Genomic DNA, 17,081 nt, shown 5'->3' with positions numbered 1-17,081 from the left:
GCAGGAGAGAGGCGAGGCACAAAGGACAAAGCAAGGTTATATATCTTAAAGGAAACAAGAAACTCCCACCCCGCCACTATCCCTTACTCCCATTGGCTGAGAGACAGGTTTACATACTAGGCGCGAAAATCTTTCCCATTCCCAAAGAACAAGGAAACAGGGTATAGCCAATCCAAACATACACGTCCTTATTTAGTATACCTAATGCTGACGTGGCAGTGGTAATCAGGAGGGAGTTTTTAGGGCCGAATTCCTATAGGTTTAGGTAATTTAAACTTATGGCCTGTTCGTTCTCTCAGAGCCTATCTCTAGTTTCAAGACTGTTTTCATCACCACCCTGAGAAGTCTTCACAGAGGTTATACCATTCACTAGTAAATTAAAAGCAAAGACACCTAAAAGTAACTAGAATAGAATAAGTAAGAAACCAAATAGGAAATTTGGCAAACAAAAGTAGAAACTGGAAAATCTGGAAATATAGCCGTGAGTTAAAATAAATTCTAAATTTCTAAAAGCAGTTATGATGAATTTGAGATGCTTTGAAAAATTGTTTTAATTTACAAAAGAGATCTAATAGGAAAAAATGAAGTGAGATCTGAAAACCATTTGAAACATATTTTGGTAGCAGATTAATAATTAGGTTAAGAAATGAACAGTACTGTATTAAAAAGTGAAATATGGAATCTAAAGGGAATGCAATTCTGTGATTTGCAAGGATCTGTCTGAGTCAGTAAATGAAAAAAATAAATTAGAGACAGTTTACTCTTGTACAGTTTAGACAAGCTCAATTCAGACAATAAGTAATGGATAAAAATGCTCTTGAAAAGAGAAAATTTTAAAAATGCAGCTCTGCATACAGAAGTATTAATTCATTTAGAACCCAAATGAATGGCTTCAACTTCTAATACCTTAAAATCAGGAAAATACAACTAAGTGACTTTTTACATGCAAAAACAAATAGAAGTTCCTCATTTTTGCCAGCTATAAGCATTTCCAGCACGGGACATTTTGATGGCATGTGTGGGAAAGGTAGACAGAAAAAGAAAAGCCCAGGATTGCAGAAAGTGGTGGTGTAAGTTTAAGGAAGTTTTAGACCTCATTGAGATGTAAGAGGAAGAGTGAGAAACTGGAGATCACCTCCTTGTAGATCTGTGTAGGATTCCACATAGGAAAAATGTGAATTCCCTCCCCAGTGAGTTGGAATTAGTTTTGGGATTCCCTGTGATTTTCAAGCTTAATTTCATGGATACTGGTATTGTGATTTGCAAGAGTAACTGGAATCATGTAGCAACCTTTAAAACTCAACACTTGTAAGTTTGTGTTTATGTTGGGTTTGATAAATTAATATGAAACAATTATTAAAGTATGCTTTATCTGTGCTCTGAATGGTAACTGTTGGTACCACAAACCTTTGTAGCTATGAGAGCTACCAGTAAAAAAAAAAAAAAGTCAAAATTTGTAGATAAATGGAATGGGTTTGAAATGGACGGGCCGAGAGTAACCAGACACACGCCAAATTAGAAAATAGAGAGCATTTACTGGAGCCGGCCGGCGACTGTCCCCTGGATGCAATCCTAGGAGAGCAGCCCCAAGCAAGGGAAATAACAAAACTTTATACCCAGCAGTTTACAGTTGTGGATTTAGCAATCCTTTGAGGTAGGGGAATTTACAATTGTAGATTAGCGATCCTTTGAGGTAGAGGAATTTACAATTGTAGATTAGCGATCCTTTGAGGTAGAGGAATTTACAATTGTGGATTAGCGATCCTTTGAGGTAGAGCAGTTTACAAATGGGATTAGCGATCCTTTGAAGTAGAAATTGAGGAGGTTAGGCTAGGGGGTTGTTTTTTTTTGTGACAACTCAGTCCACTTCAGGTTTTCCATGTAGATGATTTGGAGATGCATTTACCTAAATTAATGTTATGTGCCTAAAAATGAATTTTATTTCTATTTTGAGTTCATGATGTTGTTTTTTGTTAGTATTTTGAGTTTCTTGCATTGTGGTTTTAAAAATTATAATATTGAAGCACTTTTGATTTTTTAAATACTATATAGTGTGTTGTGTTTGTAATGTTAGGAGGTAATTGATCTGAATGCTGTAATTGATTTATGAGACTTCAGTCTGGAAGCAAGATTGTTCTTCCTTTGGCTAATTACTGTCTTAAGTAGTGGAATGGCTATCCTGGTTTTTCAAAGACTTGATTTGCATTTGGTAAGTAATATAGGAGACTTTGGAAGTGGAAAAGCACATTTTAAAACCAAACAAAGTTCAAAAGAACTGAGAATGTTTGGAATGTAGTCAAAATATTAATAGGCTTTCTAGGCTACGTTTAAACATGAAATTGGGTGATTGATTTGTAGAAATCAAATCATCCTGCTATAAGCTATTCAAATGACTTTCATTTTATCTTCTGGAATTTAAACTCCTGTCCAAGGATGTTGGTAATTGGACAATTTAGAACCCCAGGAACTTTACTACAGACCCTTTCTCATGGATGTGAGGTATTTCTGTATGGATGCCTTTGTGAATGTCTACTTGTTCTCAGGAGACTGAGTAAAAAAGTTAAATGAACAAACTTTGGCATTTTTGTCTTTGTAGTCTGCCTGAAGCTTGAGAACGACCAGGTAATTTAGAAAAAAGTCTAGACAGTGGCCCTCAGGTAGAAAAAATTATTACTTTAATTTTACTTCTTCCTTAGCTTCTTTTATACTGACTATATATACTGCTTCAGTCCTGGGTATGCATAACACACTTCAGTGAGACTCATTTTTTTGTTGTCAGTAAGGAGGGGAATAAAAATACCACCTCAGGGTAGCTTGTTTATACAACCTTGTAGCTCTGTTTTCTGGTCTCAGAAGTCACTTTTCTGGGGAACAGATGTTTCCCACAGACTCATAGTATTTGGATTCATCTATCTCCTCCATAGAGGCAAAAAGACATGGTGACTTGTGCCAATAACCTCTCCCCTGTCCAAAAGAAGATACGCCATGCCAGAGCAAAGAGATTGTATCCTATGTGTCTACTATCTCCAGGACAAGGTTATGCAGTAATTCTTTATGAATGCCTTTCCAGAAGGAACTGTGCATGATTTAGCTGGAAATGTGGGTATATTATTAACTAAGCTTTGGAACAAACAACTTATTCTTATGAACCTGCCACTTCCTAACGTGTTGGATCCAGATGTATTCTTTAAGAAGATATTTGTTCAGTGTGCATACTGGTATAAAAATGTCTGTAATAATTGATGTACACATTGTTATAATGATAACCATACTGTTCCTTATAATGATGTCCACTGCATTTTTGCAACATAATTGATATAAATATGGTGCTTACTGCTGGTAATATGAGATTGTACCATACTGCTGTATTATTACACAATCTAAAATTGGGAAAGAAGATAGATGGTTGTAAATGCTATGTCTGAGAATTTTCAAAATGTCTCTTCATTTAACAGCCTCATATCTTCATGCACTAAATACAACTTGATCTGACTAGGACTTGAGTATACTTAAAAAGATAAGCAAGATTTAATGGGATAAGATTTAATTTAACTTAATTTCCAAACTGAAACTGCCCTGTTGGCTTTTTGTGGTAAAGTCAACAGGACAGTTTCAGTTTGGCATATAGGCCTGGAAAGAAAAGAACTCTTAATAGAATTAGAAAAAACCACTGTCTTTGCTACAGGAGCCTATTGAATCAGATCCAGGTGAGAAATCCTATCTGTACTAGGAAACTAACATTAGAACTTGTCTCTCCTCATTAGCAAATGAGGTAGTTGTATAGGCTCGAATACTCCAATTGGACAGAGCATTGCTCTAAGGTCTGGAATTTCTTGAATGACCAGCTGTGGGACATACAGGATGACCTCACTCATTTATGTTGTCCTAACAATTTAAAGAAACAAGAATTCTTTCTGACCTAAGGCTATGGAGTTATGTCTGGAGGTTCTCAGTTTAGAAGTATAGTCACTCATGCTTCCACCTTTATGGTCCTGTGAAAGTTTGAACTCTCACTCACTTCAAGACTGGTGTGACTGAGGAGTTCATGGTGATGTGTGAGACAGCAGACCCCTAGGAAGCCTAACTGGTTCATTTTAAGTGCTCCTAGAACAAAGCTAGATATTTGGTATGGAACAGGGAATTAGTGAACTCTTTAACCTTTACAGCCATCCAAATGCATTGTGCACAAAAATTTGATATGAGCATGTAGTTTCAGTATATGATAAGATTTGTTCAATTGAACAATATGATAAGTATACTTCCCAGATGAGAGTTACAATTATATTGGAAGAATCAGTATATGGAGTCAGAATATTTATTCAGCAGCAATTATAATTTAGGATGGAAGTAATCTCAGAAAGAAGGCACTAGTATTTGGGGGAGAGGAACTGTGAAAGGTTTCTTGTAGAAACCAGGATTTGAGTTATCTTACAAGGAAACCAGGAGGAGGCAAACAAGGAGGGAGAGCATTACTGGAATAAGGGAAGGCCAGTGGAAATTTGTATAGTCAGGAGATAGAGTATCATGTGCAAATAATAGTAAGAAAATGAGTGTTACTAGATTGTATGTGGAGGAGAGTGAACTATAAGAAGACTGGAAAGGTAGGAAGGATTGTGAAGGGTTTTAAAAGTAAAATAGGAAATTTTATCTTTGATCTTGGGTAATAGAAAATAACTGGAATTTATTTAGTGGAGGATAGGTGTAATGTGGTTAGACTTGTACTTTAGGAAGACAGATTTGACAGCTAAGTGGAAAATGGACTGGTGTGTGGAGAGACAGGGAGAGTAACTTGAAAGCTATTAGTTTTTTAGGTGTGAGGCAATGAGGGCCTTCACCATGGTGGTGGCATTGGCAGAGGAGTGGAGGGACACGTAAACTAGAGATGCTGTGAAGGTAGAAATGACAAGATGAGGATGTTTGATATGTGGAGCAAGAATGCAAAGTCAAGGATGACACCTCAGTTGTGAGCCTGGGTTGACTAAGAGCATGTTGGTTGCCTTGAAATAGGGAAGTTTGGAAGAAGGGAGGATTTGAGAGGAAAGATAAGTTCCTTTTTAGATTTAATGAGTTTAAGATGTCTATAGGACATCTAGTTCAAAATGTCTGAAAGATGGTTGAAGATGAGAGACTGGATGAAGGTCAGAGAGGTTAGGGCATGTGTTTTATATTTCTGGATGTGTTTTATATTTTTACTTTTCTATAAATGCTTGTGAGTTTTTTATATCCTAATATATGGTTAATTTTTGTAATGGTGCTATACACATTTGAAAAATATGTATACTCCTTTTTATTTGCATTCAGTAATTACCAGGTTGCTATCATATCTGACTTCCCTAATATTCCATTCATTTCCTTAAGATCCGTCTAATATACATCAAATATTTGGTCTAAAAAGAGTCCTTAACTATTACAGTGTCATGCAGTGCATATATGTTAAGTATTGATATTAATTCATTGTCTATGGTGTCTTTTAAGAATAATGGATCTCCCCATTGTTAATTGGAAAAAATATGGAAATACAAATAAAAGTTAACTCTGTGGTTCCAACTCATACCCATCATGTTAACAAAAATGACAAAAAAGGAAAATGAAAAATTTTGAGCTCTGTGAGAAAATAGGCACATTAATATATTGTTGGTGGGACTGTGAGAAGTGTAGCTATAGCATGTAATCAATTTGGAACCATGTCCAAAAAGTCACTAAGTTGTGCATATCCTTTGACCTAGAGAAATTATTATTAAGCCTATGCCCCAAAGAAAGAGAAAAAAGACCCATATATTTAAAAATATTTTAGTGGCTCTTTGTTATAGCAAAAAATTGGAAACTAAGAGGATGATCATCAATTGGTGAATGGCTGAAAAAATTATGGCATATGAATGTAATGGAATACTATTATGCCTTTTAAATTATAGTTTCAGATTAACCTAGAAAGACTTGTATGGATTGATGTAACGTGAACAAAACTTGGAAAGCAGTTTGTGTAATAACAACATTCTAAAGACAAACAACTTTTAAAGACTTAGAAATTCTAATCAATGTAGTGATCAACCAATATTCCAGAGGAACACTGATGAAGCATGACAAAGAGGTAATGGGCTTAAGATACAAGATAAAGCATATATTTTCCATTCATGGCATGTGGGAATTTGCTTTACTTGACTATGCATATATGTTATATGGGTTCATTTGTTTTCCAGTGGGGGATGGGGCAGTCCTATAGGAAAGAAGTACTAAAGAGTGGATAGTGGAGAAAAAATGAAAGAAAAGTAATAGAAATTGGCATCAAAGCTTTTTAAAAAAAAAATGTACAGAAGAGAACAAAGGTAAGGCCCAAACCCTAACACTGTTAAGAAAGTACCGCTCAGGCTGGGGTTACTGTTGGGACCAGGTTTTCTGTCAAGGGTAAAGCTTGATTTTATTTTACATTCTTAGTCTTTAGGTTGGGAAAAGCCTTTCAAGGGCCCAGATAGCTAGCAACTTGCAAAATTTTTGGAAAAATATGTTTGTTAAAATGCATAACCATGAATTTGGAAGTGGTAGACCTACTAGGCCTATGTATTTGTATGTGAATGTTATTTTTTGCGAACAGTTTACATACCTTTGGAATTAATTGTTTTCGGAATGTTTTATAGAATCCGCTTTCAAATCCGTTTGATCATGATTTTTTTTTTCCTTTAAGAGTTATTCTTGACTTCTTCAATTTATTTTTATGATATTAGGTTATTTAAATAACCTATTTATTAATTTGGTTTATCTATTTGTGTATTTAATTTATTACCAGTTTTGTTATCATATAATTAGGCAACACAGTTTCTGATAGTTTCCTTTATTTCATATTTTAACAGCTCTTAGTTTTGATTATCAACCCAATTTAATTTTATTCATCTTTTCTTTGATTTTAAATAATTTCTATTTATGTTTATTTGATTTTTTATCTTTTACTTTTCTAGTTTAAAGAAACTTTTTTATCCCCAATTCTTTGATCTGTTCTTTTTTTTATTGGTTAGAGTGTTTAGAGATATACATTTTCCTGTATTACTTAGTTATATCCCTTAAGTATTGGCATGTCATCTCTTCGATGAAATGTTCAATTATTTCTATAAATGTTCTTTGAACCACCAATTTTTCAGGATTAAATTACTTAATCCCAAATGAATTTAATTTGTTTAACATAATTTTTATTGCATTTGTGGCCTTGCTTATACAGAGATGCTTGGGGAAGAGAAATTGGGGGCTTCTAAATGAGGCCCCATCTGGTAAGATGATGTTCCTCCTGTTATTAGATACAGTGTGCACAGGGAGGAAATTGTCCCGAATCTAATCTTATTGCTGAGATACAACCACAGTAATACAGCCACCCTACACTCTTCTCCAAGGTTCAAGAACAAAAACTGGCTCAAAAAGTGATTTGCCAAGGAGGACCCCTTCACCAGAAGATTGTGTGAAGAATGTCTAGAGAGAGGACTAGATGGAGTCCTCTAGATCAGGTCATTGATAACTTCAATAATTCTTCTGAGGAGGAGGAGGAAGAAGAAGGTGAAGCAAAGGATATAGACTCTCTATTTGCTCTGTAGGATGGAGCCCCAGCTCTTTCTTTGATCGCATACCCGAACCCTGGTCTCAGAGGACCAAATACAGACACCAAGTGACACTCTACTCTGACCTCACCCCATTTTTTTAACTGAAAAAATACATTTTAATTTTTAAAAAATGAGGTTTTTGTGATTTTTTTTTTTAACATGCTGACGTATTTTTCCCAAGAAGAAATTTGGACATGGAAAGCCAGTGGGAGAAAGATCAATGTAAAACCACTCTCAAATTACTGCTCCAAATTCTAAATAGTCTTTTGCTTCCCTTTAGAAAACTATTAAAGTTCATAACCTCTTACATATTCTTATGTGAACAGACGCATTTATAAATCTGATCAGTTTTAGGTCAGGGGAAAAATACAAATGCACTCACTCATAAATATTCCAAATTGAAAAGGTGTGTATGTCAAAACACAGAGGCTCAGTTTGCTCAACCCATTTTTAAAAGGTTCAAACTTGATTATGAATGGGGTCTGAATCTCAAGTAAGTACCTCCCACCCCCAGAGGGGCTGAAAGCCCTACTGTCCATGATTGTAAGGTAGCCACATGGAGGAACTTGCTATTATTTTGTACTCTTAAGATACTGGAACTCATTCTAGTATTTGGGGGCGGGGAGGGACATTTACAAGAGAGGCCATCATATCCCACTATCTGGGTTTGGATTTGGCACCACCTTGTGGGAAGCCTGGGTCTCTACGCATGTTACTCCTCCCTTTTTCCTGCCACTGAGATGGACATTAATGGTAGTGCCCACAGAAGAGTGCCATTTAGGAGTTGACTTATTAAATTGGCTTACTTGTTTGAATCAGTGCAAGAGATGATCTTGTCCCTACAATACTGCCTGGCATTCTAGCCTTAACAGTTAAGCCTTAATAGGAAGGCTGCCTATGATCACCCTGTGTTGCCCCCACCCCAGTGGGTAATACAGTTGAGGCAATGTAAAATTAGGTGGGGTATGTGTGTGTGTGTGTGTGTGAGTGAAACAGAGAGAGAGGGAGAGAGAGAGAGAGAGAGAGAGAGAGAGAGAGAGAGAGAGAGAGAGAAGGGGTCCTAACTGTGTTGATACAGAAATTGCTAGGTGCCAAAGTCCTCAGGCAAACCATCTTTCAAATCAATAATCTGTCTGACCAGTACACAGAGCAAATAGTACTTAAAGAGTGACTATAAATTACTAGTACTTGAATAAAGAAGTTGGATTGATGAGTATGGGATCTAGACCCCAAAAAGGAAAAACCTTGGACTTTCCCACAGGGCCAAATCTCTGGCATTCCCCTGAGGCTATAGTCCCATCAACTGACCTTTCATTGTGGCTATACCCAATCTCCCAATTATCTGTTACCCTTACCCTAGTCTAGCCCTCCATTGTCTTACCTCCCTATGGCCCCAGGCCACTTCCCACCCTTAATCCTATCTAGGCTCCATTCTCCCTTGGCCACATGGTCCAGGTCCCTGGCTTTCTAAGTCATCCACCCCCCCCCCCCACAAACTTATTGGCCATTCCTAGATCCCTCCCACAGTCTTTCTGTATATAAAGTCCATCTTGTCTCCATTAAGGTGCTCAGATTTTTACAATCTAGCCAATAGCTCACAGATGCTCAGATTCCTTAAGAATCTGGCTAATATGATGGATCTTTAATAAACCTTGTCTTTGGGTGAAAGATGACTTGTGTCGAATTCTTTCAGGCAGGACCCGCATGTCATGATCTCGGGGTCCCAGAATCCCTAACCTGTAGACCCTACCATAGTCAGTGGCTCCAGCTGTCCCTGCCATTGAGACTATTACAGAGACATTGGTGGTCATCCCAGGGGATTGGTATGCTGTGGTTGATTTGATCAATGCATTATTTTCAGTTCTTTTTGCGTAGAAGAATAGGACCAGTTTGCTTTTTACCTGGCTAGGCATGCAGTACACTTTTACAATCATCTCACATGTTTTTCTTAGCAGCACTGTAAGCTGCTAGCAGCGAGCAGGATGGACTTGGGCCAAACTTAAGCCTTTGAAGCTCTTGACCAGAACTCTGACTGGAACCATGCTGAAATATATGCCTCTTGAAAAACAACTCTATGCTTATTATTGAACCCTAATCGAAACTGAGAAACTGATTAGAAACATCCCTATCATTCTTGGACCAGAAATTCTAATCCTTCAATGGGTGCTAGCTGATGCCAAATCCCATAAGGCAGGCCAAGACCAATAATCATCTATCATCAAGTGGAAATGGTATATTCAGAATTAGGCCAAGCCAGGCCAATGGGGAATCAGTCATCTACAAGACACTATTGCCAAGCAACAAGCAGCTACAGATCTTATTTCCAGTAAGCCTCAAGTGAAACTGTCTCTGCAACCAGGATCTTTCTCTTTGATGAGCTCCTTGAAGGAAGAGATGCCTGGTTCACAGTAGATGGGGCCATCTATACCACCTCTGCGGGTGTGGTGGTCAGTCTGCCCAAGGAACTCCAGGCAATTCTCCTGGTGCTGGAATAGTCCACAGAAAGGACATATTTTTCTTCACTGACTTTTGGGCATTGTAGTATAATTTCCCCATGGCAGTCTTTATACTGGATGATCAAGTCATCACATATCTAGGAGGAACATCACCACTAAGCCCAATAATTAGATAGTCTACATAATTTAAGTCTCTGCTCAGAATAAAGGGCCCTTTTCAGAATAATACTGGAATGAGGAAGCTAACCAGGTCTATGCACTGAATAATCTCCATTGTCCAGCGGATTCGTGCTCATGAAAGTCATTGTCATGTGAAAAATATGCATCAATAGGCTTTCAAAAGAAACCTCCATATGACCCATGATGGATTGTTAGCTCTGATATTGATTGATGTGGGGACAAAGAGTGCCCTAGGATTAAAAATAATATTAAGGCTTACTTTCCCAGGCCCCCTGAGGGGGTTTGAGGCTCATTCTGTGGCCCATCCTGTACCTTGAGATCCCGGAACTTGAGAGCTTCTGAAGTCTTTTCTCCCTTATCTTAAAATACCATACAACTGGTACCAAAAGAATTGCCTTTGTTTCCCTTACCCTGTGTTCCTTATTCTGTCATTCATCTTCCTCATCCTGTGTCAAGACAATTTTTCCTTGTCTTGTAAGCAACCATATTCCTCATCTTGTTTGTTCTTATCCTGTCCCTAATCTCCAACTTCCATAAGAAACCCTAAAAATATATCATCATCCTACAGGCTATGTAGCTTTCTGTCTATATAAGCCTGGGTCTTTTCCTATATCGGCACCTTTTGTTTAGCTTCTTGCTAACCTCAGGCCCATGAAGCTTTCACAAAACAAAGCTCCCAATGTCTACAGAGAGGGTCTAAGTGAATTCTTTCACACCTGAACCAGCTCTCCCAACTCTAAACCTCAACAATATTACATACCAAATCCCCTGATAGGAAAAATCCCCTGAGGCAAATTGACCATATAGGACTATTGGCATTACAAAAAGACCTTCTTTGAGCATATTCTGATGGCTTTGGATACCTGTATAGCCCAGGCTGGTCTAGGCATGCCCGGCTCTGATTTAGAGCCCACTGCATCCCCTACTATGTGGATGGACTAACCTCCTTTGTTTGGTTGCCTTCATCTGAACCGTTGGCTCTCTGTTGTGCTCAGCTTGGAAGTCATACACTGATCCAGTGAGAGGAGAAGGATGGTCTTTTCCTACTCCACCTCTTTTACCCCTAGCTCCAAGAAATGAGCCTCAGGGGTTGTTTCTATTCTGTGTTGTTGGTCCTCATTTTTAGGTGCTGGAGGTGATCCCTTCTCAGTTGTGATGACCTTGGAGCCAGGTTTGCTGATAAGGGCTAGCTTGGAAGCCCAAAGAAACCAGGGTGCTTGGGACTTGAGCTGGAGAGAGGTTTTGGACTTTGAACTGAGACTGTGCTCTATGGAAACTAAGCTAAGCTATGAACCTTCCTTTCTCCAGGGACTCAGGTGGTGATACAAAGGGTAGGAGGATTATACCTCCCACATGTTGAGGAGGAATGTATTTGTATATTTGTGATGATAACTTTTGGAGTAAATATTTCTTGTGTTAAAGCTTACTGTGTTGCATCCATACATGGTACGGAGGTCACCATACAGGGGTAGTCTACTTTGATGCTATGTCCACCAAAAAAGTCTAGCTTCTATCTAAGATACTCTGACTATAACTTCAGTGATAAGGACACAGATTTTGTATCAGCAGCCACTCAGAAATGGACAAAACAGCATGATATAATAGAGGATTCCATGATTCATATCACCCACAAGCAGCAGAAATTGTGGAAGGGTGGAATGGTTGTCTCAAGCAAGTCCTAAAGACACAAGATACTAAGAAGTCTGAAAGTCTGGGTTGATAGATTCCAAAGAGCAGCCTTTACCCTCAACAACCAATTCCAAGAAGAAACAATCACCTCTTACTCAACTCCTTGTAAAAATACTATAAGAGGGTAGAGAAAAAGGGAGGAACACATAAAGCCAATACTGAAACTTGTAGTCTGAAGTACATTTGTTCCTGTTTATGTAAATCTACATCCAGACATTCATTTTTTCTCCTACCAAACTATAGGAAATCAAGGGATAAATGTTATTTTTAACAAGCCCCACAAGTAATGGGAGCTGGACACCCAACACCAATCTGGACATCCCTAACTCTTCATCTTATAGTCACTTTCATAGGGTAAATATCTATAGTATTTTTTTCCTCAGAGTCCGATTAATTTTTCCCCAAGCACACAACTTGAAACCAAAGGAATCCATAGGGATCATGCAAATATTAGGACATCAGACTCTGTATTTATTCCTCTACACTCAGAGGTGGGCAAAGCAATATGGTAGAGAAGCTACCAGACCGTCAACACAAGAAACAGATGAGGAATGGTGGAGAAGAGAGCCTTGAGCTCTGTCTGCATCAGGCTAGGTGGTATAGGGGGATAGAATGTGGGCCTGGAGTCAGGAAGACTTTAGTTCAAATCTGGCTTCAGACATTTATTGCCTGTGGGATCCTGGACAAGTCACTTAAAATCTGTCTGCCTTAGTTTCCTCAGCTATAAAATGGGGATAATAATGGCACCTACATCCCAGGGTTGTTGTGAGGATAAAATGATATAATGCTTGTAAAGCACTTAGCACAATTCCTGGCACATAGTAGTTGGAGAAGGGAAAGGAATAAACATTTATATGGAGCCCACTACATTGCCTGGGGGCAAACTTGGCCTGGGCCTTGAATGGGGCTGTATCACAAAACCAGAATACTGTAGTCAGATTGACCCAGGAAACTGTCCCAGTTAGGCCATTTACCATTCAAAAGGATACCCTGAATCCCATATATTTGACAGAGTCATTAGGGTCAACTTTAGGGGGTGTTTGAGATACTGGGTTCCACAGATTTGTCAGGGTCTTTCTACCCTAAATAAGGGTATATGGGGAAAAATACATGATCCTCAATTTATTAGTCACCATAACACTTAGAGGCGATGAAGCAGATAAGGCCATAAGTTCCCAAGAAAGAAACCCTAATACTATGTTAGACTACTATCTGCTGGTACTGAAGAAGGATTTGGGTAAATACTAGTGACGAAGTAGAATGATTGTGGGAAAGATTAAGGAAGAGACCCACTGATTCTCCAAGGTGGAATAAATATATCCATGAGATTTGTTCTCATGCTCTGGGCTGGGTTCTTCAAGAGGTTGGCTCAGAGGCCTTCTGCAATCAGCTGCCCTAATTCTCATCTTAATTATAATGTCCAATGTAGTGGTGTGCTGGTAAATGTTTAACAACCAGATCTTACAAAATGCATGGCACACTTTTAAGTTTAATCTACATTATTGTACTTTTCTCTATTACTTTCTAAAATCTAGAAATCAACAAAATAGTAAATCAAGCCCTGATTTGTAGCCTTTGCTAATTTTCAAGGTGTAAATGCTCACACTGAAAATTTAACAATTAGTTCTAGCACCCTTGGTCCAATCTGTCCTGAGATATATCCAAAAGACATTATAGTGTTTACTTGTCCATCCAGTTGGTTAAGGTGAATTTCCCAGATAGGAAAGTTTATGTTGAGGCAAGACAGGATAGTGAGAGCAAGGGGTGGATTGAATAGCCAAAGGAGACCACTGTCCAACTCTCCTAGGACAATTTCCTATCACACAATACTCTTACGCATAAGGCTTAAATTGTACTTGGTTCTAGTTATAACTGACCACTGAAATTCAGCAGCAAGCTTGCTGTTTTGGCATAGTTAAAATTCTACCTTCCTCATCCTGATTAGTCCTTTTTGGTTAATTTTTCAAAACCTTCCATTTGCTACGTGTCTTTGCTCCTGATCCTACACCCACTTCTCTTCTCCCCCGCTCTCCACTAGCAATGTGACAGATGCCATGATGGACATTTATCTGAAAACCCTATGTAAATCTGGGCCTTCAATCAGAGAGCATATCCCACTATTCAATTGTGCCATCACCCAAAGCATGATACCCTGTGGAACTTGGGGGCAATAATGTCTGTCTGTACCCTCCTATGCTCTACTTATCTATGAGTATCAATAAACCATTCTAACCCATCCCAGTGCCAATGTATTCCATTCACCCAAATTCTGTCCTAAATTTGCATAACAAATTTTTTTAAATTGCATATCCAATTCATTGATTTGTTCTTTCTCTTTTTTGTTGATGAAAGCTTTTAGAGATAAAAATTTCCCTCTCAGACTGAAACTTAAGGAAGAGACAAATGAGATAGCTAGCTAGCTAGATCTGGGAGTCATCTGCACAGAAGATAATTAAACCCATGGAGGTTGATGAGATCACAGAAAGAAAGTCTAGAGCAAGAAGAATAGCAGACCTAGGACAGCCTTGGGAAACACACATGTGGCCACCTCTTTATCTGAGACCAGAGTGGAGGAAGAGTTTGTGGGAGAGAAAGGTGCCTGAATGATACAAGATAAGAAGGAGGGCGAAAGAGAGAACTGAGGAGAGATAAAAAGATTTGGAATATCTGCTGTGATGAGCAGGAAAGCAAATTGATTAGAGAAGCCTAAAAAGATTATCTTGCCATAGTGAGGACCCAATTGAGATTATGTAACTTAAATTTGTAGAGGACTCAATCAGCATGGCTTCCTAATTTTCTCCCATTCTGTTCAGCAGTTTGTCACGTCATAATTGTGATGCAGTGGATAGAATGCTGGGACTGGAGTCAAGAAGAACTGAGTTCAAATCTGGTCTCAGACATTTACTAGTTATGTGACTCTGGGCAAGTCACTTAACCCTGTTTGTCTCAGTTCCTCATTTGTAAAATGATCTGGGGAAGGAAATGGTAAACCACTCTAATATCTTTGTCAAGAAAACCCCAAATGGGATTATAGAGAATCAGACATGACTTTAAAAAACTCAAAAAAACCCAAATAAAATTGAAATTTAACAAAAGGACATACTGAGGCAAATCTCCAGGCAAGATAATATTTATTAGCAAGGGCTTGCTACCCATCAATAAATGGGTCAGTGGATTGCCTCCATTTATGCCAAAAATCCCAAGCAAAAGTACAGTTCCTCTCTTATAGGTTTTGGGGAGGACAGAAGAAAGAACAGAACAGGGTAGATGACATCATGGGATTAGGGGCAACATGACTGGTTACAAAGTTGAGGCAGAGGGAACAACATGATTGGTTGGAAGTTTGGTAATGGGAGCTAGCAATCACCTCCCATTTTCTCTCATAAGACTAAGAAGTGTGCATTGTTTGAGTGCAGGTACAAGACAGCAACCTAGACTTTAGGACACAAAGCAGACATCCTTGAAGACTAGCTTGGTGAAGTAAAGATATTCTTTGGTATTTTAAATAGGTTCATTTAAAAAATAAAAATATAAAAGATGAACAAAAATGTATTAATAAAAATAAAAGGATTTGTTTTGTAAAATTTGGATTCAGTTAAAAGGCTGCACTTAAGGACATAGTAGTCCACATGTGGTCTTAAGGCTGCAGGTTCCCCATCCCTGACTTAAGCAGTCAAAATCAATTACTTGTAAACAGGATCAATAAAAAAAAAGATACAGGATCAATCTTAATCTCAGTAGTAGGAGAAGATGTGGATGGTAGGAGCAATCCAAGGTTGGTGTTTGTCAAGTAAAATCTTATAGACAGTCAGATAAGGAGGCAAGAGAGTGGAGGGTAGAGGATAGTGTAGAGTCAAACTGATAAACCAAGTGGTGGAAAAAGGAAAGGGAGAAGAATGTACTAATACTGAGTAATGATCCTAAGAAAAACTGAAGTGGAGGAAGATGTAGAAGTCACAGAGAGGCTGAAGAACAGAGTTAAGTGGTATAAGGTATAAGAAAAGAAGGAATGTTAAAAGATTATGATCAGATAAAATAATTTTGAAATTCATGAATATGGAAGTGGAATACTTGTGGGTAATGACAAGGTCAAGGGTTATCACTATGCACCTGATACAGAATGGAAGGGGAGGCCATAGGAACTGAGTACACTGAAGAACTGGGAAGATAAAATAGTTGAGAGAATATCAATATCTATATTTATGTACATATCTGATATACATATAATATACTTCTATCTGTCTATCTATCTATCTATCTATTGAATTGTCCTGGTATGAAAACCTGTATGAAAGTATGAAAGTTGTAGTGGAAAGACCATGAGCTAGGCACTGAATTAATTGAGAAAGGAAAGAGAACATTAGAGGGAGTTAATAGATAATGGTTACCAGAATCTAGATTCAGTGATAAACTTGGATAGTGTCAGTCCCAAAAGAAAGAAGTTTCTGAGTGCTAGTCATATATTGAGTACTTTTTTTATTCCCCTTGTGAGAAACCTAGAAATAAGACAAAATTTAAGTATTTATTTTTATCTTTAAGAGCAGAGATGGACATTCATATATGAGAAATTAGAGCCTAATCTTCCTCTCATTGGAAGCCAGGTTTCTCCAGGATTAAACTTGATTAGACTATGTGCCCGAGTACAGAGACAGGGCAAGAGGGGTGCACTTAGGGAGAGGGCTCAGTGAACTAGCTCCTTACCTTTCCCACTCCTGAAGGGATTGGTGCAATAAGCCAATCAAGGGAAGTGCCCTCTCTTCCTCCTATTCATATTATATTCTCAATATTCTTCTCCTCTAGGAGGACCCCCATTAATACCAGCAGAAATGTGATAGTAACTTGGTTGCTCAACTTCTGGAATGTTAACCTAGAACTGTTACATATTGTGATTTTCTTTCTTAGGGTTCCTAGAAATGTTACCTGAAATCATCTTGGGGACAATTGTGAAGAACTTGTGATGAAAAATCCTATACACCTTTAGAGAAAGAACTGATGGCATCTAAATGCAAACAGAAGCATACTTTTTCTTAAACTTTCTTAATTATTACTGGTTTTGGAATTTTTTTGGTTTGCGTTTTTTAAAAATATTTATTTATTTTTAGTTTTCAACATTCACCTTTACAAGATTTTGCGTTATAAATTTTCTCCCCCTCCTTCTCCTCTCCCCTCTCCCAGA

The sequence above is a fragment of the Vombatus ursinus genome, unplaced genomic scaffold (assembly GCF_900497805.2).
Source record: "Vombatus ursinus unplaced genomic scaffold, bare-nosed wombat genome assembly UNPS02014941.1, whole genome shotgun sequence".
Lineage (NCBI taxonomy): Eukaryota > Metazoa > Chordata > Mammalia > Diprotodontia > Vombatidae > Vombatus > Vombatus ursinus.
This window is presented reverse-complemented; position numbering follows the sequence as displayed.